Here is a 26,651-nt window from a genome sequence, read left to right on the forward strand (position 1 = left end):
ATTACTATTATTATTATTTCATTATTATTATTGTTAGTAATATATTTTACTTTAGTTATTAAATCGTTCTTATCTCAACCCACAAGTTTTACCTTCTTTCCCAATTCTCCTCCCCATCCCACTGGGAGCAGGGGAGGAGTGAAGGAGCGGCTGCATGGTGCTTAGTTGCTGGCTGGGGTTAAACCACGACACTGCCGCTCCTTCCTTCTCGGGGGGAGGACTCCTCACACTCTTGCCCTGCTCCAGCGTGGGGTCCCTCTCACAGGGGTCAGCCCTCCACAAGCTTCTCCAACGCAAGTCCTTTCCACAGGCTGCAGTCCTCCACGAACTCCTCCAGTGTGGGCTTTCCCAGAGTCACGGCCTTCTTAGGGCCCAGTCACCTGCTGCAGTGTGGCTCCACGGGCTGCAGGGGAATCTCTGCTCCACCGTTAACCTCCACGGGCTGCAAGGGGACAGCCTGCCATCTCACCACGGGCTGCAGGGGAATCTCTGCTCCAGCGCACCTCCTCCCTCTCCTTCTTCACTGACCTCGGTGTCTGCATGGTTGTTTCTCTCACATCCGACTCCTCTCTTCACTGCAGCTCCCATTTAGCAGTCTTTTCCCCTTCTTAAATACACTATCACAGAGGCGCTACCACCGTCGCTGCTTGGCTCAGCCTTGGCCAGCAGCAGGTCCTACTTGGAGCCAGGGAAGGTTCTAGCAGCTTCTGACAGGAGCCACCCCTGTAGTCCCTCCCCCGCTACACAAACCCCTGCCACACAAACCCAACACATACGAACACCTCTGATACAAGCTACCCTTGCTGGTGGCTATGTTCCTTTCAACAGCAGAAAATCAGGGCTACAGTTTACATTCTACAAAACAGATACACATGTTCTTTGAAAGCTATTGATTGTCCTATGTTTTACATCTACTTTAGTTACTTTTGATATTTTAATGTGTCCTGAAAATTCTGATAAGAAATTTTGTTAAAAAACATATTCCAGAAAACTCATCAGATTAAATACATTGATCTTTCTTAAATGTCTTTCTAGAACAGTACACAAGTTTGCTGCAGGATGGAAAATTCTGTTACATGAGACACACAGAAAATACCTGTGAAATTCACTGAGTTTATATTTTTATCATACCATATATGTAAAGATAACTGTAGGACAAAATTCATACATATGATTGGTTTTGTTAAAGTTTAGCTTTGTCTTCAGCATCAGTTGCTTCCAGAAATTTAATCATTCTAAAGATTATCAATGAACTACAAATTTCTGATAAAGTTAAGAAAGCTGGTTTATTCTGCTTAAATAACTCACCATGCAATATCTGTAGCTTCTTGGTACTAGCTGTTTGTAATATTGTTCTTCGTAGTTTATTCTGTGTTACACAAAGATAGAACAAAGGAATTCGATCTTTTAGTTGCCTGACATCCTTAATTTAAGCTTGCATGGCCTTGTTCCAAGCCCTGGGAAAAACAGTCTATTACAATTTCAGAACTTGTATCTTGTACCTCCTTGAGATATCCTTGCAATCATCTTCTCTCAGACAATTGCATGCTTTCTTTTGGAACATATTTATACACACACACAGAGCTCCCCAAGTCCTTGTATTAATTTGGTTACCCTTTGTTATTTTTCCACATCTCTAATGCTTTCATTTTATTAAAGGACACACCAAACCATGGTGTGTACTCCAAATGCAGATTCATGAGACTAATGTTCCCATGTTATGTTTTATATAACTATCTAAGCAGCCTGGAATTTTGTTTGCTTTTTACTGGTATTTGATGAAATTCTACTATCACCCTCAGATCCTCCTCTCGTTTAACCTTTGCACCACCATCATAGAGTCTGTATTTTCTCTTTTTCCTTGTCCTTATTCATAGTTCTATCTAACCATTCTTTCCTTTAAATTGCATAAACTTCTTATCTACACCCATAAAGACAGGGACCTATAGTGCCATCTTGGACTATACTAAGTTATTGCAAGTAGCTTGCGTTCTCTACTGCCATACTGCGCTCCTATTTGTTTGTAGACACAAACGGTGCAGGAAGAAAGGCAAAAATCTAAAAACACATCTTATGATTATGGAAAAATACCCCCAGAGAAAAAGATTCCATTTTCAAGTTAAGTTTGAGACTCAGATTGATTATTCTTCTCCTAACATACTTAGCAACCATGTGGCAAAAAGCTTAGTAACTCATGTTTTTTCAGTAACAGCAGTCTTCCACTACAGTATTTGCTCTTTCTTTTTTAACACAAACCAACCTGAAGTGTCCCAGAATCATTCACAATAACGTAATGAAAAACATGGGGAGCTGCAAAAACACACAAGGATCTACAACATGGCCCTGTCCATAAATTTCAGGAACTACTGGTAACCGTTCAAAGCAGTCTCAAGATCCACACGACTTCACACTTGATCTTGCACCTCTGCGTATTTTCCCAGCTTTTGGTCCACTGTCTTCAGGGCCACCAGTCCCTTTTCAAAGGAACACTGAAGTAGACCTCTCCACAGGTATTCCCACACAGGAATCCTATGTTAATCAGCAGTCTACCTATATCTTACCGTTTACCTGAACTGCTTTCTTAATCCCCTGCTTAATAATCTTCCTTTCCACACCAGTCTTTCCATAGCCTATACATCTACAGCCTATATATCTTCACTCCCTATTCCACCTGGGCTGCAATCATTCATAACATCTGCTTTCTGAGCAAAAGATTTGTTATACTGAGAAGCTAACAAGGCCCATCATAAACGGTTTTCATAAATGCACAAGCCTGTCACAGGGCCGACACTTATAACTGTTACTTTCATACATGCTACCACACAGTATCGCTATGATGATGCACCTGAAAGTGGAACTTACTGTCTCAGAGGTCTGGAATGAACATTAAGCCTCTTCGACCCCTGCCAAGAGTAAAGAACTGATCATTTTATTTCAAACAAAGCTACACGTCTATAAACAATGAACAAAAACACTAGTACAAATGTATCCATTATTTTCTCTCATAGCCCTCTAGGGAAAATGCAAGTTAACAAGAACTGTATTCTCTTCTATTTAATCATCAGGTTTTGTAATTCCCTAGGACTAGAATATTTGACAAGATATTTCAGTCAGCTGTACTTTCCTTGCATCAGGTGGTAATAGCATTTCAAAATTCGTTAGTTATTGTACTAGTTTACATGTGTGAATGCAGAAGCTTATATACATTACCAGCAATTCTCTCAGAGTAATCCTGTCTAGACAAGTTCTACTCCTAGTTCCCAGTTCTGCACTTGCTAGCATGACTGTTACTTGTCTTCACTTTGTCTAAAAGAAAAAAAAAATCCTCTAAGATGCAATACTGTCTTTAACTAAGATGAAAGATAAATGTGTGTCCTCATTCATATGAATGTGAGAAATCACAACCCTCCATAAAGACGACGTCTGAAGTAAACTTCAGTTTTCAATGACTGACTGACATGAAGATATAAAAGCACATTGCATAAAACCATGAAAGTCATGTAAAAATGAGTTGTCTTATTATACTATTGCAATTTTCAATGTTCCTTTCATATTCTAGATACTGGCCACTGTTCAAAAAACAGAATAGAGCTCATAATGCTCTTGGTGCAGTTTACAAGGAGAGGTGGAAGAAAGATAAAGACACTTGTATCTTCATCTCTTTCACTTCCAAAATAGTTTTTAGCAACTGAGATGCATATTACGTTGTAACAGTACTGTAGTTTTCCTCATCTATGACTATAATCCCTTTTCTAAACTCCGTACTCGTGTACATAGTACTATGTAATCCTTTCAGATATTTCATCTTTCAATGAATTTTAAAATAAGGACTACATTTGAAAAAAAGAGCCCAAGATACACACAACATATTAGGCAAACTATCTAAAAATCCATTTGCAAGTGTTATTCCTGTAAACACCAATGAAGATGCAAAACTTATTTGCATTTTTTACACCTACACTCCTAATCTCACTTTTTAAATTAAACCCCACCCTTTACAGTGAGGAAAAGCTGCAACTGCACCAGCTATAGACAGTGTTCAATCCATAATTTTTTTTTCCTCCTCTCCATAAGCATCTCTGCTTCTGTAACTGAAATATAGGTCTTTAACTTTGCTGTTGGATTTAAGTTTCTCTTCTTTTTGATGGCTTGATAGAGAAGGTTTTCTGAGGTTTGGGGTGAATTTCTAGTGTATTTGTTCAAGTAAGGAATTGATAGCAGTGGTTAAAAATGCCAGACATAGTACTAGCAGATGCTACAAAAGCTTCCCTGCAGAGCTCTGCGAATGCATTTCAGTCCTGACCTATAACACCCCTGCTATTCTTGATCTGGACCTCTCCTGTGCAGGGACTGACAGAAGTTATCTGGTATTGTGGCTGTGATTTGGATAGATAGCCACGAAGGACTAAACAGATACCCCAAAAGTCATCTTCACTTGTTTGCTAAGCCAGTTTTATGATCAGATCTAGATTATGCAAAAGTTAATAGACATTGTCATGAGTCAGTAAATATGAAATTGTTTTTCAGCATCTGGACAGAGTATTTAAATGGTAAAAACAATTCACTTTAAAGGTTATTCACAAACACACAGAACAAAAAAGAAACCCATACCCCTCCCGCAAAAGGAAAGGCGTTTGGAATTAAGGCACACAAAAGCAATATTTTTTCCTACAACTATACAGTATCTTTACATTCTACATACAAAATCCCCATGGGGAGTTTCAGCTTGTGCTTACAACTGACCCATCCCAAGGAGTCACTGGTATACCACTGCTGTTTACTCAATGTGCAAATTATGAAATGTTTCATATTACCTCCTAGTGACAGTAAAAAAAAAAGTTTGAAGTGCTAGAAGCTATACAAAAGGGATGTTTAATGAGAAAGTATTACTAAAAAAGAATACTGTCAGGAGTGCTAGTTTGAAGTGAGCTGGACAGCCAAGCAGTTCCTGTCCATTGTCTGTGAGACTGTGGAATGCATGAGGGAGAGCACAGAAAACGCGTAGAAACAGACCAGCAGCATATCTTCACTACTATAAGCTGCCATAGATCTCTTGATGTCAGAGCTATGACAGTTTACACCTGCTGAGGATTTGTCCCTAGTGCAGTAAGCAAACTATAGTGCAAGTCAGGGGAGAAAAGATGGATCCTCAGATGCTTATTATGTAAGTGCATGTTTACATTATTTCTTAAAATGGAAGTTAAGCACGTCTAACCTTTTGTTTCTGTTATCTTCATAATATGGCACAGTTTTGCATCTTAAGGTTTCGAAGTCCTTAATGAAGACATTGCCCTTTTTCTTGGGAATAATATTCTATTACCACATTCGAGATATGAATACTAAATTTCTTTAGATATTGTGTTAATGACTAACTTATAAACCTTTGAAAATAAAGTATTTGCCAGCAAAATAACAACATACTTAAAGTTATATTTGTGTGAACAGTGTCACTGCAACACAAATTATGATTTTAAGTACACTTGTTTCAAAACAAAGTTGGAAGTATCAAAGAGGTATTTATAGCCAATATCTGCATGATGAAATACTGGATGACACCACGGGCAATAGAGGAGATACTAAATCTGAGTTATCAATTATTCTAAAGTACAACAGCAAAGTCAATCAGTAACTAGTGTCCTTGGTTCGTCAATACAAATAGAGCAACTGTAGGGAAACCTTACACTGAAGACATACTTTTACCTCTGTGTCAAGATCCAGCTGAATGCATTATAATTCCTAACAAATGTATGCAAAACGTTTAACTTTTTTCTTAATCTTGTAATCTTTAAATATCCAAAACTCTCACTGAGATGGCAAGAAATGTATAAGTTTTGTACCTGTAACACTTCAGTAGAATTAATGGCAAATACGAGAAGTTTTCAAAACTATTTGAACTCTATTTGCGTCCTATCAATCGCATGCTAATATGAAAACATTTACTCTATTTTTTTGATAGTATAGCTACAATCCAATATTTCAGGCAGTTACATGGCAAATACAGATCACGGAGTCTCTTCTGAATTATGAAAAACAATGTTCACAGAAAATACGATAACATTACATAAAGAGAATAAATGCATTTCTGCACTTAGAACATTATCTCATTTCCCCTAGTTTGGGGCCTAGACAAATTCAGACAGCCTGGTAGCATTCTTACTCCATTCTGATTACAATCCTTGTCATAAAAAGCATATCAATATTTAAATACTTAATAAAAATCTCTGAAATCTACATATATAGCCTTTCATAATAGATTCTGATATCTGCCCATATGTAGAAAGACAATAAAGCACAGACAGCCATTTAAAACTGATAATACTTTAAAAGCCCGTAAAGGAAGTTATGGTGGGCTGACCTTGGCTGGCAGCCAGACACCCACCCAGCCGCTCTTGCAGTCCTCCTCCTCAACAGGGTGGTGGGAGAAAATAAGATGGAAAAGCACATGGGTCAAGATAAAGACAGGGAGATCACTCATCAATTACCATCATGGGCAAAACAGACTCAACTTAGGGAAAATTATTTTATTGCCACTTAAAATAGAGTTGGATTGTGAAAAACAAAAGCAGAAAGCTAAAACACCTTCTCCCCAACCTCCTTTTTCTCAGGCTTATGGCTGTGACACTTCACTAGTAATAAAGGCAAATATGAAAAGTTTTGAAAACTATTTGAACTCTACCTTTGTCCTGTTAATAACATGCTAATACAAAAAATCCTTCACTCCTTCATTCCCAGCTCCTCTAGGAACAGGGGTTACGGTCAGCCCACAACAGATCCTCTCTGCTGCTTCTTCCTCCTCACACTTCTCTCCTCCTCCAGCATGAGTCCTTCAGGATAAACCTGCTCCTGCATGGGATCCTCTCCACAGGCCACAGTTCCTGTCAGGAAAACCTGCTCCACCGTGGGCTCTCTATGGGCTGCAGCTTCTTTCAGGGCATCTCCACCTGTTCCAGCATGAGGTCTTCCAAGTGCAGCAGCATGGATATCTGCTTTGACGTGGTCCTCCACAGGCTGCAGAAAAACACCTGCTCCAGCGCCCTGAGCACTTCCTTCCCTTCCTCCTTCTCTCACCTTGGTCTGTAGGGCTGTTTCTCTCACATTTTTTCTCACTCCTCTCTCTCACACTCTGCTGCACAGCATTTTTTACCCTTTCTTAAAGTAAGTTTCCACAGAGGTGCCACCATCTTGGCTGAGGGGCTCAGCTACACCCTGTGGTGGGTCCATTGGAGCCAGCTGGAACTGGCTGTGTCCAGCACCAGGCGGTCCCGGCCTCTCCTCACAGAGCCCTCCTCTGCAGCCACCCACTGCCACTACCAAAACCTACACACATACATCCTATACAGAAGTGAAAAAGCTAAGAAGATAACATTTCCTCTGATCTCACTCTAAATAACAAAACAAAGCAAAAGAAAGAAACAACAGAGTATTCAGCTCTCCTTCTGACAATCCTTCCATCAACACGCACACTTAACCAAAGCCTGTCTGTATGGTATTTCTACATGTAGTAAGGATTCAAAACAAAAAAGGACTTTAAGCCTATTTAGCTTTTGGGACTACCTCCTAGCTTAACCTTTAAAGTTTTTTGCATTTTTCTCAGCTCACTTTGTTTTCAGGTATTTACTCCATTTTAACTTTAGTCCTTTCGTATCTGCTACTTCATCTTTGCAATCCATAAAGCATGAGCACCAACTCCTCTCTGGATGGATGACACAGATGCTGAAAGTTGTGAAGAAAAAGAATTACAATTAGCCAAGCGTCCTATCCATTAAGCTGCAAAAATGAATACTACTACTGTTCAAGAAACAGTTGTTACATATGAGGTAGCTACTTCCCATACAATACCTAACCACACTTACTGTAGCAGTTTCCCTAGTCTCCAGGTAACAGTCCTGAGAAGTGTATTCATTTCAACTTGAACTCTTTATGAATAGCAAAGTGGATTGGAATTGTAAAACCACCAGTTTCTCCCAATCCTTTGTCCAGAGGTTTGTCACACACAGTAAGAGCAGTAAAGAACATTGTTTCCATCAAAGCCATTGAAGAGGCAAGAATTAGGAACTATCAAGCATGACACAAATATGAAATCAATAACAGGAATACATAACTTGCCACCTAAATACAAACAAATTTTACTTTTGACATCCGCTAATCCAAAGAAAACGCTAAAGTACAAATTTACCATACCGGTGAATTCACCCTATTTTTTGCTCAGTTTGTTACACAAATTTATGACAAACATTTTCTTACTGAATTGATTATACAGTTTACATCACTCTTCAAGATGATACAGGACCTTTATTACCTCTACGTGGGATTTCCATTCTAAATATTTTAAAGTTAGAAATAGCACACTGCAATCATTACTTTTAGACCAGTGCCCTGAAAGACATATCTTTTGCTATTACTATTAATTTAGGATGTTCTGAACCATAAACTCAGTCATTCAGAAGGCTGTGAAGCATTAGAAAATCATTGGTTAGATAACTGGCAACAGAATACATTTCCCTGTCTAGCAGAAGGACTTATGCACTTGTTTAGTTTTAAATATATGACTTATTTCTAAATTACTTCTCAAATTTATACTTACTTCCACTAATTTACATTATTCATCTAGAACGAAGTGTGCTACATTATCTGCGTACACATTAATTCAATGTGATACTGTCTCCCACTTCACTAAAAGCTAGGTTCATGTGAACTCTGCTTTTAAATTACCTGACTTCAAAGAGAGAAAGTGTTGGTTCACAATCGCAGGTCTCCAGTTGAGAAAAGATTTCTTAACAGCTTTGTGATACAGCATCCCTCAACCCGGTTTGCATCTCCTTTTGTAACTTAATTTTCAAATGTACAAAAGAACACTTGATACAGAATGCTGAAATCTCACTTGTATTTTGACTGAAAAAGAAAGCAAAACTCATGAGAACAGGAAGCACTCAGTTTATTAAAGTCAAAACATTAGGAGAAGTTACCTGCTAGCACATCTGAGAAGTAAGTAAATAAGTGTTTGCTTTCAAAGTTGAATTTTAGCCTTTGTGAAATGTGCTGTAGGAAACCCTGGAGATGAATCATCCACACAAACTGTACAGATTATGTACAGCTTGAGAAGCAGCAGTGAAAAATTTCCTGTGTATCCAAATTCTGTTCTAGACAGAGCGAGATCTTGTTATTTTGAGACTCAGAATTTTGATGAAAGTGTATCAACGTGAAGAAAACAACATGTTAAATAACATCATGGAACACAGGTGATTAGGACTTGTAGATGCAGGATGGTTACTGAACAATATATTGCTAACATTCACATAGATTTAAAGAAACGATGGGAACCAATCTACAAAAGTTTGATCTACAACAATAATTTAATAAACAAAGACCAAAAAAAGAGCATACCAAAGCTTAGATTATTGATCAGTAGTGTCGCTGTTTACTAGCCATCCGACAGCTTACTTCAAATGTACATGTGGCCCAACCTGTTACGTAATACAACTCAAACATTTAAATGAAAAAGAAAAAAACCCCAAATACCTTCACTTTTGGTAAAGCCACTAGACATCTCACAATTCTGAGATGAAAGAACTAAAAAGCCAAATGAATTGACTACGCTACTCAAAGATGCTCACCTTAAAATAAACAGCAAAGCAAGAAACCTCTGTTTGAAGACTTCCATCTTCCAGAGTAAAACAGAAAACTCACCTGCCTCAGTATCCATGTAAGAAAAGCCATAGATAGGATAGCGCAAGCAGCGCCTGCAGCCAAGCAGAATGGCAAATATTTTAACAGCTATCACTTCAACTCCTCATGTCAAGCCTTCCCTGGACTTTAGTCCTATGTGGGTGATTTGCAGGAATTCTCTAGCCAGTCTAATGGGCAGTGTAAGAAAGTGTTGATTTAATAATACTGAGAAAGGATAGCATCTGGAGGCATTAGCAAGGACAGTCTGAATATGACCTTACTCATTTTATCTCCTTATACACTCATCTGAAACACAGATTATTTGATTACCTTTACTATCTCATAATGAAACATAACTACTTATAAGTTTATCAGACACTGCCAACTCCTTATGAATGACCTTTGACCCAAGACTGTTTCAAAAGTAGAAATTCCCTACAGCAGAAATAGCAGTCTTGGAGTAAATTTCTAAGAAGTACTAGAAAAATGTGCTTTAAAGATCTGTGCCTGTATTTCCAGTCAAATTTTGTACGGCTGGTGACTTAAACAAACGTAGAGATAACAAAGCAACAGATGAAGGTAACTTTAAAGTAATTTACCTCAAAAGACAAATAGTAAACACTGCATTGCTTATTCTGTTTCAGCAAGGATGTGTCTTGAAAATCACCTTCTTTTTTCTTTACTCAGGTTGCTGGTGCAGCTGGAAACTCCGATGAAAAATTAGCTAACAAACAGTCCCCGAGACACATTTGTTCAAAACCTGCTTCATCTTCAATGGACACCTGAGGAGAAACTAGTTAAAAGCTTGACAGATTCAACACATGGCAAAGCATCTTTTGTTGGCAGTGCTTTAAATTGCTATGAGGGAAGGTGTATCAGTAAATCAGAGGTCAGCAGAGGGGGGAAAAAAGCCACTACTACATCCATGTTAGAAAAGTGTCAGATACAAAATCTCAAAAGTTCAGAAAACCACCAAATTTTCCAATTTAATTAAAAAAAATCTTAAGCAAATCTTAGGTATCTGTGGAAACATATATATTCTAAGTGTGATTTTATGCGTAGTAATAGTTTCACATCAGATAGAAGGACAGATTCTCCAATTCATACTCTCTGACCTTCAGAAGAGTCAAACTTGGAACAGCATTCCAGAACAGTCATCCTATAGATGCAGGAGAATAAGCCTGTTTTTAAAATACAGTTTGATAAGCTGATGAACAGGATTATATGACGTGCTCATATGTGATAGCAGAGGTCTGTACCAAAGAGTTCTTTTCAGTCCTGTTTCCTACATTCCACTGACATACATCAATGCAAGAAACGTTCAAGACTATTCAAATACAAATGGACCAGATTTAATGAAGTATGGATTAGAGACTCCGAACAAAAAGGATGGTATGTTTGCAAGGTATCTGCAAGTATAACAGAAAACAAAAAAATCAAATTAAATAGGATTGCCTGAATGACTCTATTATAATAGTAATAGCCTCTCCAATATTTGTTGTTTCTTCTTGATCTTAGTTCAGGCCATAAGCAAGTCTTCTCAAGCTGAACATCAAGTCAGGTGTGTCACCTGCTACCAAGATCTTCACTGTATTTAAAACCATCGGTCACAATCTGGCTTTACTATAAATCAGAGGTTACTGCCTTTGGGGTGGCCTTGTACCAACAACCTTAGAATTGGCTTGGACTGAAGATGTGTTTAAATACTTGGCTGATTAATAACAATAAATAATAAAAAAGCATAAGTAAGGATTATGAAAGGGCCTGTGACTATGGGGCATTTAATTTCCTTTTCACTTCCCAGTCTTTCTTTCATAACCCTCTTCAGAAAGGGAACAGGCAAAGATTATAGGCATAAAATTTTCAGTATATTAAATAATGAAATATACAGTATCGGCTCAAACGCATTCTAGAATGTATAAAAAACACTCTTGTAAAGATGTTCTGAATCCTGCCCTTCCGTCCATGGGATACTGCCACGTCATCCACCCTGCAAGATGGAATAAGTGTGCATATAGAAGAAAATACACCTCTTCACTTCCTTCTCCTGGATATGAAAAAGGCCTCTATAACCAGAAACACGCACAGAAAAAACTGATAATCTAAAGACAAAAAGAAATGTCCTATTCTGTTCATATTTGAATGAAAGAGCATAAGCCTCCCACAAGGCCATCAGAACTGAGAAGAAACCAGGTGTGTTTGGACTGCCTCAATTCTGTTATTCTGATCGGAAATTCAGATTGTTCAGTGTGCAGAACCCACCTCTACATTCTGGTTTTAAAATGTTCTTTTCATGGTTAAAGATGCTTCGTGAGCTCATTATCAGTCATTTTCCTTTCTTTGTATGTATGAAGCAATGGAAAAATCCATATCGGTAGGTAAAAAGGAATGCAAATGTAAAGGAATCATTTAGCCCTTTTGACTAATCAGACCATGAATTTGCCTTGGGGGGTTGGGGGGGGGGAGGCATTTAATTTTCATTACAATGTAAGTGAAATTATTACTTGTCTTACTACTGCAATGAATCAACAAACTTGCTTGCATCTCTTTGTACTCACCAATTATACCCATTTATGTCTGACAACAATCCAGCACGCTTTTTTCCCAAAGAGTAAAAAACTCCAGAGTATGTTTTAAAGCTCTTTTCAAGAAACAGTTTGACTTACTCTCTTTTTGAGTTCTATTCTACTTCCTGCTTGACAAGGCTTTCCAACTTATCTGAACGCTGATGTACAAGAATCCAAGCATTTAATCAGGTAAAAAAGCTGCAGGAAAGGCACGTGGTGTTCTACAGCCACAGGACAGATATGCATATATGTGCAGTTACATGATGGGTATGTCTTCAGACTAGACAGGTCAGCTGATGGACAGCAACTATACTGCCAGCTTGATGCCTTGGAAACGTACCCTCAGTCAACCTTCTTTGAGCTTGGATTTCTCTCTAAGAGATACAGGCCTGGCTGTAGTGCAATAACCTGGCACCTTTCTCTTCAGAAATAGTCGACAGCCAGAGACATATTGTAGAGCTGTGCTGGGAATGTGTTACAGTCAATCTCTGTGTCAGAGAATTAGGAGGTGAGCTGTAAAGAGTGAGCCTCACAGTCACAGCATGCGAACTTTTCAGGTTTTTCTTCTGGAAAGAGAAAAGATGAATGGTTATGAGCACCCTTCCTTTCTGGAGGCAAGTCTGAACAATAAAGCCTGTTCTCATATGTCTAACTCCAATCTCACACTAGAGAGAAGACCATAACTAATATTTTCAGTGAGGCTATGAAGACTCTATGCCTGAAAAAGGCAGGCTCCCTCTAAAAAGCATGATAGAGTAGGCATGAAGAAAGATTGGCTCTGTTCCAGGTTCTACATCTAACACAGAGCTCATTTAACTCATTTATAATAGCATTACATTAAATTGTCCTGTAACAAGTTTGCAATGGGTATTTTAATGCAAAAGCAGGTTTAGTGAAGGGATCTACAAGTCAAAAATATTCATCTGCCTCTCCTCATTAACCATAACACAGTTTAGATGCTCTGACCATATGCATTCTTAATAAAAATATTAGCAATCACGGGAATGATCCAGTTTTAATAAATTTTGTAATGTTTACATTTTCAAATAAAATGGATAACAGGTATGCTCAGCAAAAAAGGATGCTTTTTTTTTTCCTATGTAAAACTTTAAACTGTGTTGCCATGTCAAGGACCTACAATACTCTATCTTCATACCAGTCATCACAATCTTAAGTAATTAATCATATTAAAGGAAAAATATTTTTTAATTCCTCTACCTTAATCATGATTTTATGGAATTGCTACATAATGATTCACCATAATCTTTTATTCATTTACTATGATCAAGATTTCTTACAAGCACAAAGTAATTATTTCACTTCTACAGCATCTTACCTAAGGATCTCAAAAAGTTAAAATTGTCAGCTAATTAATTCTAACACCATTCCCATAATTTGGCAAAGGTTATATAAGTGCCACTTCAGCCACCAGCAAAATGCCTTATCCTCTGATGTGAAATGCAATAGCTGACTGAAATGTCTCAGCAGAATAATATTTTGGGTCTTTTTCTACCACGTGCTCAGCAGTCTTTATCACCCAGTTGTAGACTGTTCAGGATCTTACAAAGTCAGACATTAAATGACTTCAGAGAACACATATGTTTACGCAGAAGGAGTCAAGAAACACATGTGGTTCTCCACAGAAGGCACAGACTTAAAAAATTAAAAATTTGGAATTAATATAGACTATGCATGTTTGGCCAGATGTCCTTTTCATGTTAGCAAAATGACTTAGCCATAGTGTTTGTAACTTTTACATTCTAGGACCCCTTAGTTCAATTATCACACTAGTAATTTAACTGTTACACCATCAACTTGCAAATGCTAGCTTAAATTGCTAGCACATGACAGTATCTGTAGGTTTATAAAAGACATGATAAGTTGCATGCTTCTGGCAAGCACTTCAAAAAAACAGGTTCACTAAGCATACATTTGGCATAGCTAATTATAGATCAACTACACAAAATACAGGAGCACAACAGGTAACGTTCTTGAACCGTCCTGATTTGCATTGGGTAAAAACCCCAACACATTTCAAGAAATATGGTCAACAAGCCATCCTGTTTCTGTAAAAAAACATTAAAGCACTAGGGAAAGAACTGTCTGCAAAACTATTCCCAATGTATCAAAAATATGAGGTTTCTTATGAATCTAGAAGCACAGGTTATAATTCTCAGTGATCCTGCAGACACTTTGCAGCACTGCTGTAGCCACAAAGCAGTCACTAGCCATTTTAAATGACAGGCTATCCTGCCGGCCTCAGGTCTAGTTTACAACTACCATCAATTTTGCTCCATGCCTAGATATGGCACGAAACTCCTGAAACATCTAACCTTTTCTCACAAAGAGAAAAAAAGCACAAGTTCTTCATTTGGGACAAGCTGAATCCTTTGTGCTAAACTATATGCTATGCTTTCTGACGGGCATAGCATGCTTTCTGAGAGGCAAAGCACACAGGAAAAAGTTTATGACGCCTTTCCTCATGCTGTATTTTGAATTCCTCTAATATAAAACAGGCTCTCAATGGTGTTGATGGACCGCACAACATTACAAAGCCACACAGAACCCTCCTTTCATTCTGTCTTCAGTCTCTTCCTTTTCTTGACTCTTTGATTTGGAATTGTATGGAGAAACTGCATAGAATAGATGATACATATTCGTATGGCCTACTATGTTTAATTTAGATATTGTAGTTACTATGGCTTTTCAGATTTTGAGAACTGTATGCCATTTAGACCTCATACTATTTAGGAACGCCAGACCATGGTTCCCTAGAAAGACAGTTGAGAGGTCACTAAAGCTTAATCAGTTCCATAATCACAGTGCAGTTTATTCCCTGAAAGAAGAACTCTCCCCTGTACCCTTTCAGCTCTAACAGCCACACAACACAAAGATCTGAAGAATGACCTCTTTAGTTCACAGGTCTGACTCAGCTCCTGGGCCAGTTTTCTAAAGCTCTGTTGGTGTGTAAACCACTTACTAAGATCCTGAAAAACAGTGTACAGGGTGATCAGGAATTATCATGGCAGAACTAAGCAAAAGACAAACAGTGTGAAGCAGGTGTGAGCAGAAGAAAGATGGAAGGAAAAAGAAAAAAGAGTACAAGTATATAGGTGAAAAGGCTATTACTGCATTTGCTTCCCCCTCTGCTTTTTCCTAAATGTTTTTTTTTTGGCAGCTATTTTCTGTTTGCTTGCTACTTTGTGCCTCCTAAAACACTTTAATGCAAATCTCGACATTAAAAAAAATACAGAAAATCTGCAAAAGGACAACCCTTGCCTCTTTTCAGAAGGAACCAAGAAATACTTTTTCCCTCCACCCTCCAAACAGGGAGGGAAATATAGCAGTGAAGAATTTTCTTGAATCTTCTTCAAACATTTTTCTAACATGCTGAAAATGTGCCTCCTGCTTTCATCTTCCCTGTCTCTACTCCTTCCCAAAGTTTGCTTTGTTCTTATGATAAAATGGTGCATACCATTAACAGTCTTTAATGGACTTACTATTGGGTTTTTTTTTCTTTCAGCACTGTAGTTTGTACCTGCAGCTGCTTACAAAGTATTTCAAACAACCTAAAACAAGTGGCCTGAATGATTCAAGATTATTGGTAAGGCCACACAGAGCCTTTCAACTCCATAAGACAAATTAAAATGCATCATAAGATGATAGTGATAAAAGCCATAAGCAATTATGTCCTAAAGTTTTATATGAAACAAATGTGGTGTGCTCAGTGATCTATTCCATATCGAGAAACCCACTACATGTGGCACTGGTTAACAGGAGTTGGCATTCTCCTCTGAATGGCTGCAGAACCAGTGCTTTATGAAATGAATTGCTCTTTTCGCCCTGGAAGAGGTGCTTTAGCTCAGAATTTACACATGGCATAAAGATGTGTTAGGTATGGCAAGCCTTTATGCAGAGTGGTAAGGATGTGGACCAATTCCATGACCGCTTAACTCTTCTCTGCTGCTCAGAGATCTCTGTGAAGTTTAACAGTAGGAATATTCATATTACCAGATGGTCTGGAATTTAACTACACAGAGGATGGAGTGGGAGGGAAAGGAATAACCTTTACCTTCACTGAAATAATCAAACTATATTATACAGAGTATTATAGTCAGAGTATTCTTTTTTTTTTCCTAATTGTGCTTCCTTCTTTTTACAAAAGGCAATGCCAGAAGGCAACCCTGATAGCTGGCTCCAGGAAAACAAAGGTGCCAAGACACAGGCAGAAAGGGGACCTGCTCTTGGACTGAGGCAGCAAAGGGGAAGATAAAAATACAACTTGTGTGTGCTCAACTCATCTGGCCACAGGTCCCTCATAATTATCCTTCCTGACAATGTTGTAGAAGAGAATGCACAGAGATTATCTTAGTCTCTGGCTGGTGATTGCTACCAGTCCTCATACCATTGTTCTGATATATGAGATCCTTTACAGCTGATGTCCCCAGACCAAGGATATGGGCCTCGGAAGAATATGAGCACTCCATGTAGCCGTACGTATCACATATCCTCCAACTGGTTCGGGGCATATGTGTTGCTTCCACTAGAGACCCATTAATTAGCTGAAAGACAGAAAATGAAGTACTAAAGGGTGCCTGGAATGCCTCACACCAACCAGTGTAAAGACCCAAAAAATCTGTTAATATTTCAGCCAACTCTGCTCCTAATTTCTTATTTCATGTGTTTCTGGAACCCAAAACTAAATTCAGAAAAGCAACACCATTCAGAGGACACTACCACATAACATGTACTTGGACACAAAGCAGGAACAAGGATCAAGCCCAATAGATCAGAATAACCACACTCAGTAATTCAAACTACTCAGTAATTTTAAAAAGGTATTTTATGGTCCTTAATCCTATGCATCACCTGCTATTACACTTCCATTTTTCATTCTACCAAACATTCCCTGCAGATATGCAACACCTGCACTCCAATACCTAGTAAAAGTGAGATTCTTACGGAACCTTTATAAGTAAACTCTAATCATTCAGTGATTAGTCATATTTCATGCAAAGTGCCTACAAAGTTCAGAGCACAAAAGGGAATAATACCTAAAACTATTATAGTAAATTAAATTCTTCTTTGTTTCCAGTACTCTTAAAGAGTTTTAAGCATATTTTAGGTTTGCAAGAATAAACAGTGACAATTTGTTTTTCATAGGTTTGGGGTAAAGAAAGCTATCATTAAATCCACCCTGAGTACAGTCAGCTGCAGACTCAGACACTCAGAGAAATGCTCTGGGAACCTTTGAATGCTCCTTGAAATGTTAAACATGCAAGGTTCCTCAGACATGTTTTCCTGGGCTCTTGCAGAGCTTGCAAGCAGCAAAGAATTTTGCCCCCCTTTTTGCTATTCCTGTGCATTGTGCACCCTCTAGTGGCAAAAAAACATATTTTTAAGTATTCAAACCCTTTCTTGGCTTTACTGTCAATGCAAGAAAAACCTTTTATTAAATGTATTTTTACCTATTTTCTCAGGTATTTCAGCTCTTTTACTTCATGTCACACAACAGCTGAACACATTTATATGAATTCTTAATTAAAGTAATAACACCTTAAGTAAATCGCCACAATGCTATTATCGTGCAGGTAGTATGTGGTTTCATGAGAAGTCTGTTGTAAGCAAGGTCACTCATGCCATCTCTACATTAACATGATACTTACTTACCCATAATCAATAAACGGCTCCCTTAGGCACTTGAAATCTCAAAGCCCAGTCCATCTGCTGCGGACACACTGCAATATCTCTTAGCTTAGCACAATTTTAATGTAGTTTGCACAATATTGAATATGATTTTGCCTGGATTTTCTGATTGTCCTGGTTTCGGCTGGGACAGAGTTAACTCTCTTCTTAGTAGCTGGTACAGTGCTGTGTTTTGGATTTAGTGTGAGAATGATGTTGATAACACTCTGACGTTTTAGTTGTTGCTAAGTAGCACTTATCTTAAGCCAAGGACTTTTCAGTTTCCCATGCTCTGCCAGCAAGCAGGTGTGCAAGAAGCTGGGAGGGAGCAGAGCCGGGGCAGCTGACCTGAACTAGCCAAAGGGGTATTCCATACCATGGAACGTCATGCCCAGTATATAAACAGGGGGGAGTTGGCCAGGAGGGGCGGATCGCGGCTCTGGCATCGGTCAGTGGGTGGTGAGCAACTGCATTGTGCATCACTGGTTTTTTTCCTCCCCCCCCCTCCTTTTTTTGTTATATTCCTTTTCATTACTATTATTATCATATTTCATTATTACTATTGTTAGTATTATATTTTACTTTAGTTATTAAACTGTTCTTATCTCAACCCACAAGTTTTACTTTTTTTTCCCCTTTCGTCCTCCTCACCCCACTGGGAGGGGGGGAGGGAGAAGCAGCTGCATGGTGCTTAGTTGCTGACTGGGGTTAAACCACGACATTGATGCAACTAGAACACAAAGTAATGATAAACAGGAAGTCCAAAAGTTCAGAAAAGAAGCAAAAAAGAATCTAAACTCACCAGCCAAGAACTAATCCTAACCATAAAAAGAAAAAATACCTTAAAAAGTAGTTGTAAGCAAATTCAAGAGTCTGGATGAGATAGAAGCAATGAAAACACAATTCAAATTACTGCTCCTAATTAGATGAAGGTATTCAGAGCAAATACATCCTTACCCTAAGCCAGAGGGATTGGTAGATGTCTCACAGAGTGTTAAGGGATGCCTACATTGGATATACACAGAAAAGCTTGCAGCTGGTCTGCAGTGTGCCTCTGTCAGATAGATGCACTCTGAGATGGTAGAATTCTTGTAGTTTCTATAAACCATCACACCAAAACAAAGAGAAGATTATATCTGATTAACTTCTACTAAAGATTGTAAGTAGTCATGTTGTGCTGTTAATTTATACTAATAGGACATAAAGGCCTAGTTTTAGAGGTGTTTTTACTCAAAATGAGTTGACAGATACATGCACACTTGGCACCTCCCCAGTAAAAGAAGATTTCGCTGACTTTGACAAAACAAGGGTGTCTTTTTTTATGCTACTACCAGTTTTTCAGACAATCTGTACCATGAATTGCATGCAGTTGTTTTCATAAATGTATTTCATTCAGCAGCATGCAGCATTTGAACTGTTTCCAAAAATAGAACTAACTCCATTCTTTGTTTTGAATAAATCTGTGTTCCCATAACAATTGATTACAACATTGTCTTTATAGTAGTTAAAATGGATTACCATTAAAACCAATGTACACCAGCTCAAGCATTTATATAGAATTTATAGAAAGGGGTCTGATCTTAGGCTTCTGTAAGTAACATCTTTCCCTACAAGTCCATACTGATTTACAGATAGGTCACTGTTGAACAGACATGCTACACCAAATAGTGTTAAACAAAAATAAGCAAGATTTCGGTAACAAGGATAGAATTAATTGGCTTTGTAGCATATGGCTGAAAAAATGTTTTAGCAAATACCACATGTATTAATACTGTTAAAGCTACTGTTTCGGTATTACACCATGACGACTTTATGTACCTGAAAATTATGAGTTTTAGTTGAACATATTATGGCCCTAAAAATAAGCTACAATCTCTCCCCTCTTATGTGTGTTATAACATTTCTAAACTTGTACATATGAGGAAAATTTAGCATATAAGCTCTTAGGCTCATGAGCAAAATTCTTATACTTTCATATCTAGCTTTCTAGTTCTAATGTCTATTAACTATCTGAAGTGACTTCTTTGTTGTAAAATAAACATTTTTTGTAAACATTTAGTAATTATTGCTTAGGCTTTTTTTTTTTTTTTACCAAACACCTCACCTCCTTTGGAACATCTTCCAGTCTTCTTGTAATCAATGCAAATACCTAACTTAAATTTCTTCATGCTTTTTAAGTATAAATGGAGATTATGTAAATATTCACAGGGTCCATTAACTTGTTTGTATCCTGATACTTTTCCTCTCCATCTTTTGCAAATGGCTTTCCACAGTAATGAGAATGAAAAGCTTTCCCTGGCAAGTACTGTTTTGTGTCAGATTTCAATTAAACAAACCATCTGAACTGACATTTCAAAAACAAAACATAATTTAGTATTTGCAACGAAAGAGTAAATCACACTCAAGATCAGGTAGTATACAGATTCTGTACGTGTTTAAGATAGTGACTTTAAACTACAGATGACAAATTTAGAACTAATATACATACCCAGAGCAAATGCGTATCATACATATCTGTATATATAGAGATAAAAACACACACACATTGCTTTGTTGTCTTTCAGCCTATTTTGCTTGCTTTGTAGGATGAGAAAAGCATCAGTTCCTCTGTATTGTGCATATACAAGTGTTCTTGGTGTCACTACCTTACACATACAGAAAAAAACAGATAAATACACACTCCCTAGCTTCTGTATTGCAAACGATGTATTTTGTTATAAAATTGAACTAGCACATACAACGTCAAAAATTTATTTGTTTACACATGAAATCCTTTTATCTGGGATGATATTTTTGTTTGCTTTAAGCTCTTCAGAAATTGGACTGATCCACTGGTTTGTACTATCTCAAGTCTCATGAGCACCCTCTATTGACTGAGGTTCTCAGGCCGTGCTACTAATTTGCAATGGTGAACAATCATTCATGTTTGTAACACGTCCCCTAACTTGTCAGCACTCAGACAAAACTGCATGATTAACTATTAATTTTTTCCACTGATTCATATACACTATTTGTTGCTGTGATTCCTTTGACACAAACAGGTACTAACATCCAAACCTTTCATGCATCCCAAACACCACTTCAATATATACTGCAACATGCATAGCATAGTACTATCACATAAGCTCTATCGTTAGGTTACACTATCAGTTCTGCATGAGCTAGTTCAGGTACTAGCGGTCTAACTGGAGCCATGCTCATAACCAGCCAGTTTAATCTAGCTCTCAGCTGGGTTTTAACTGCTGCAATTAAGAGTTTACTAGTACAGAGACAGCTATTTTAAAAGCTCAGGAATACCTAGAAGGCAGTATAGGCACACTCTTTGCCTGGTCAAAAACACCACTAAAGAAATGGGTAAAAACGAAGAGGTGCTGATTGGAAGCAACTTAGTATTTCTGTGAAAACCCTGAAATTCCTTAAATACAACTTCAATTTTTTCAGATATTTAGTTAAAACAACTGAAATAGCTTAAATCAAAACACAGCATACCCTGCTTTGTCACTTGCTATATTTCATACAAGAAGAGTATCTCAGTATCTTTTTTTAAAGAAGTAATACATTTGTACATTTTTGCTTTAACTTACATTTCTGCCTTTCAAACTCAGTTTCAACTCAGTGAAGAAGCCAACAAATATAGATCTAATTATATAGAAAAGATGCTTTAACTGCAGTGGAAATTCAATACCAAAAATCCAAAGAAAGCAGCCCTGGTTGAAATGTGTACAAATCAATTCATTATATTGATTTGAACAGATTTGTGCTTTAATACATAGATTACCAAAGGCCAGAGTTGATAAAGTCCTATATTTCAGTGGGTAAGTTTTACTGAAAAACTGATCATCTGTAAGACACTTACTTAACATCTCTTTTTTTCTTCTCTAAACGACACAACCATTAGGAGCCCCTTAAACTGTTTTTGCTAACCGTATTAATCTGTCATCTACTGAAAACTTGTAAGACAATTTGAATTCAAAGCAGAACATTAAGGATCAGCTGACACCTTACGAAAACCTTGAAAGACTGCAATGTAGACACGGTATTTTTATATTACATCTTTTCTCTGCGTTTCTTCAACCTTCCTCTTACTAGATAAGGCGGAATCAAGGCAGACTTAGTGGTCCATATAGCTGACGATATTGGGACATCATATGACTAGACAGACCAGAAACAACTGGACCTAATTAACTTCTTACAATGAAACTACACTCAAAAAAGTTCATTAGCATACCCCGACTCTGCACTGGTGCCGTAAGAGGTCCTGTAACTTCTGACCATAACATTCTAAACTCCATTTGTCTTACCTTTGAATTTTTTACCAATTTCACTGATTTTCTCTTTTAAGAAGCACAGTGGGAACACTTCACCAACATACAGCAGGCTTCTACACCAACCTCAGAACAATGCTTGAGAAATGTGCCTGGGGACAGTCATGAGCTATAGCCAGTCTTGTGCTCTCTGCACCTAGGATCCTGCCATTCTCTACTGCTGGAATGATTTTTAGGTGAACCAACAGGAGAAACACAAAGCACACTGAACCTCAGAAATGTCATCTCTAGCTGTGCAGCTCCTTGTAAGATGCTAACCATTGGCAGAAGTTAAAGCTGCCATAAATAGCAGTAAATTGCACCAAGGGTCAATTAAGTAAAATAAACAAGCTTAGCAATTTGTCCTGTAATTAAATGTATAAATATAATTTAGCACAACAATATGAGGGGAAGTCAAAATATGGTCTTTAAGATAAACTGTTTCAGTAAGTTTTTTTAAAATGCTCTTTAAAACATCAACAGATTCCTGAGCTTTGACAAAGAGCATTGTGTTAGCAAAGATATGACAAAACCGTAATAATGGCATCAGAATTACCATGAACTGTGATGTTTGCATGTCTGAAATTTTATAACCATATTTATCAGTTTCTACCTTCACTCATTTTCTCTGTTTATTCTCACATAAACTGTATACAATTATTCACAATTCCATCTAAAAGCAAGCACAGAATAAGCTTGCTATCTTATACAACAAAATACAATCTTGCTTATGACAGTAAGTTTACAAAACCTTCTACTTCACATTTTCAGCAGGAGAAACCTTTTGAAACAAGGCTGTGACCAATATCTCGTTATTATTTACCCCAAAACCACAAGACTTCACTGATTTTGTGGTATTTAACTTACTTTTTGCTGAAGAGCTGACACTATACAAACACTGGCCGATTACACACATCAAAAACACAGATCTTGCTAGCACTGCCACCTGCTGTTGTTAATTTTGTTTCCTGCTCAACAGTTTAAAACACCAATTTTGTACAGCTAATTTCACCTGCCTATAAGAAAGACATATAATCAACGTTGATTTTTTAACCATTTTAAACACCATTCCTTGTTACAGTTTCTGTTGGCAGCAGATGCATAATTATCTTCTCATGCTTTTTTAAGTACACAATAATCACAATAGAGAAGCAAGACCTTCTGTCTACTTCGGAGGTGTTTGTTTAGGATCCTGTATGTGTTTCTTAATAGGTTTTAACAGACTAAAAATTAAAGGATAAATCAACTAATTACAAATTTATTAAAACTCTAAGTTATTATTTTTTTAAACCTGACAAACCTAGCACAGAAATTCCAGACATTAAAGAAATCAGTTCTACTATTCTCTAGAATGTAGACCTACTAAATGTGTTGTGGGATTTTATTATTTCTTAAGTTAGGCCTTCAGCTTTACAGTATCAATAGAATGCTGAGAATTTAATCTGAGGGGGCCATTATCCAATGAAACAGAGACTATTACATGTCTCCTTTGCAGCTGTCTTTGGAACTATCCTAAGTTTCTGTATAGACAAAAATGCAGACAAATTAAAGAATAATTTGATTTCTGAAATTCAAACTTGGCACATGTACATTCTTTAGTTTTATATATGTTTTTATATATGTGTTTGTGATTTTATATATTTTTTATTTATATATACATTTATATGTTTGATGTGTGTATATATATATTTAAACATATAATATGGTCCTAAATCTACTACTAAATTTGAGGGTGTAGTAGCTTAGCCATGCTATCCCGATGATTGGCTTATACTGCTGCTCAGAATATTGATTTGGAAGGGAAATCTTCCTTTTCGAATGCCTGGTCTTGAAGGCTGAATTCCAGGAAAAAGTTCATCACTGAAATTGTTGAAAAGAAAAAAGATGGACTGTGGGATAAAAAGCAACTGACAATCTTTTGGGGCAGATCTGAGGAATCAAACTGAGGATTTTTTTCTACTCTTTAAGGCAGTTCTTTCCTCTAGTTACTATGCTGACTATAAAGAATACTTTAGGTATACTACATCCCCTATACAGACCAGGAATTGTAGAAAGACAGCAGAGGGACTGGTCTGACAGAACAAGGACATTGACAATGTTAAGACACTACAGGAATATAAATTACATTTGTTAAGAAAAGAGTAGAATAAGCAGTCAATACTGTGAAGACACCACTTAGGTTCAACTATTTCATATGGAGAAGAGACAGAGTTGTAGTATGAGTGATATGAAATAGGTAAATGAGAAACAACTGTTCACTCTCTTCCAACACAGTAAAAATCAAAAGAGAGTACTAGACGGCAGGTCCAAAGTGAAAACAACAACACAAAAAAAAGAATGTTTTTTCCAAACAACTTGCAGTTGAGCTGTGGAGCTCCTTGCTAGAGAATGCTGCAGATGCTAGAAGTTAGTAAGTTAGGGAAAAAAAAAATTGAAACCCTTCTGTTAGAAAAATTCATTGACTGTTAATAATTACCAATGCCACCACTAAGGTATTCTGCAAATTATTGAAAGCAAGTCTGAGGAGGAGTTCTTGCATTCTTTAACACCATGGAATACGTTTTTAATCAGTGCCAAAGAAGTGACAGACATCTTGGACTAAACAAACTGAGCAAGCACCAGCCTGAAACCAGGAAAAGCCAAACTATCTGGGAAGAGTAATAGAATAGCAAATGACAACAGGAGGTCAACAGGCAGGAAGTAGCAATTTGCATAACTACATTGAAAACTTAACTGTGACCGGGTGGGAGAAAAATACGGAAAGAAGTTGGAGTAAGATGAAGAATAGTGAGAAAGAGGAAAGGAGTATAATGAGCATGAAATCTATGGTAGGAATCAAGACTGCAGACATAAGTAGATCCAGGACATGGGCAAAGGGTTTAAGCTGGCAGATAAAAAATTAAGTTCCACAATGGCTACAGTAAGGGTATGTGGAAGGCAAGTGTCAGCTTTTTTAAGGGTATCTGGTCAAGGACCTTTTTCAGTGCAGCAAATGAGAAAAGGAGGAAGCCATAAACAGGAACATATAGGGACACAAACCTGACAGACAAGTGATAAGGGAGGCCATGATGAGAACCAAACCTGGTCAGTCACACTAATTGATGAGGGCATGTGAGAGTGTGGGAATGCTTATTCCAGCAAGGCTATCTTGATTGTGGACCTGGTCAGCTGGGAAACCAAGGGAAAAGGAGGAAGCCAGAAACCAAAATATACCAACACACACACCTGACAAAGCAAACATGGAGACAATGACAAGAAACAAACCTTGCTAGTCACACTAGCTGATGGGCTATCAAGTAACTACAGCCACCACTTTGAGGAAGATCCACCTGGACTTTGCAACTGATGAGTCTGCAAACCCGGGGGCCCTGGACTGTGAGGGGTGCAGGAATCGATAGAGCTGTACAGGCCCATGGAGGGACACGCAGGGGAAGGTGGACAGGAAGAAACAAAGAGAGGGCAGACAGAAAGGTGTACAAAGGGGTCCAGTCGCATGTAAAACAGGGCCAGTCAGTACACCTGTCTGGCTGAGCCCCACGCCTGATCGCCACAGTCTGTCCTGTCTTCTTACATCTTCTTATTAAAACTTAACTACCTCTCTGCATAATCTCACTCTCTGTCCTGTGCATGTGTGTGCTGCAAGGACTAAGTGCCAGATACTGGGGGGACCTGTGTGTGTGCGAGTGGTGCCGGTCACTGGAGTCAGACCAGGAGTGTGGGCACCCCTGGCCTGTGCTGTCAGAAACAGGCGAGTGGCGGGATCCCAGAGTGAGCTACTGGAGCAACTGGGGGTCTTTAACCTCCAGCTACAGGGCAGGAATGGTATCTGTTCCCAAAAACCTGCTACCGGCAGTCACCAGCGTGAGGCGAGTGAGGGGCTCAGCACTGGTGGCTGGAGCAGGACCATGGGTCGCAGCCCATGTGCCTGGTGCCAGCTGCTGAGGGGCGATTGTATCCTCCCCAAACCCAGTGTGCATGGGGGGGCAGGCTGTGTAATCACGAGCAAACTTCAAGCTGGACCAGCCAGCGAGTAGGAGACCATGGGTCAGGGCAGTGGTCCCAGGTGGGCAGAGGGTCTGTGCTGGTGTGCCCAGGGGGACCAGTGAGGGTGGGGTGCTGTAAGGTGAGTGTGTGTGCTGTGTGCTTGCAGTGAGCACCTAGCAAGTCGCGAACCTGTCGGGCAGACAAGGGGGCCCAGGATGGGGGCAGGGGTGCTGGGCGGGCAGAGAGGCCGTGCCAGTACTCAGGGGATCTGCAAACGTGCATGTGCTTTGTGACCCTGGAGAGTGTCCCGTGTGTGCTGCCCTAGTGACCTTCTGCCTCTGCCAGCCCAGGAGGAGGGGGCTGGGCTGTCTGCCCTTGTGTTTGTGTGAGTCCTCTATGGGGCTGCTGTCGGAGGCAGTGTCTCCTCTGTGGCCGCACGAGCGAC

The 26,651-nt window shown here is 38.5% G+C and overlaps 1 long non-coding RNA gene across 1 annotated transcript in view; it reads right to left on the reverse strand.

Moving 5' to 3' along the window:
* Window positions 1–6,125: 6,125 nt before the first annotated feature.
* The window catches only part of LOC127027434 (uncharacterized), a 28,429-nt gene continuing 7,903 nt past the window's right edge, over window positions 6,126–26,651 (reverse strand). Inside the window, exons 2-4 of the long non-coding RNA XR_007767802.1 lie at window positions 10,266–10,448; window positions 8,713–8,892; window positions 6,126–7,713 (exon numbers count right to left, since the gene is read on the reverse strand). This is a non-coding gene — a long non-coding RNA (uncharacterized LOC127027434). The remainder of the gene's footprint in view (window positions 7,714–8,712; window positions 8,893–10,265; window positions 10,449–26,651) is intronic.

Source organism: Gymnogyps californianus, chromosome Z, assembly GCF_018139145.2.
Source record: "Gymnogyps californianus isolate 813 chromosome Z, ASM1813914v2, whole genome shotgun sequence".
Classification (NCBI taxonomy): domain Eukaryota; kingdom Metazoa; phylum Chordata; class Aves; order Accipitriformes; family Cathartidae; genus Gymnogyps; species Gymnogyps californianus.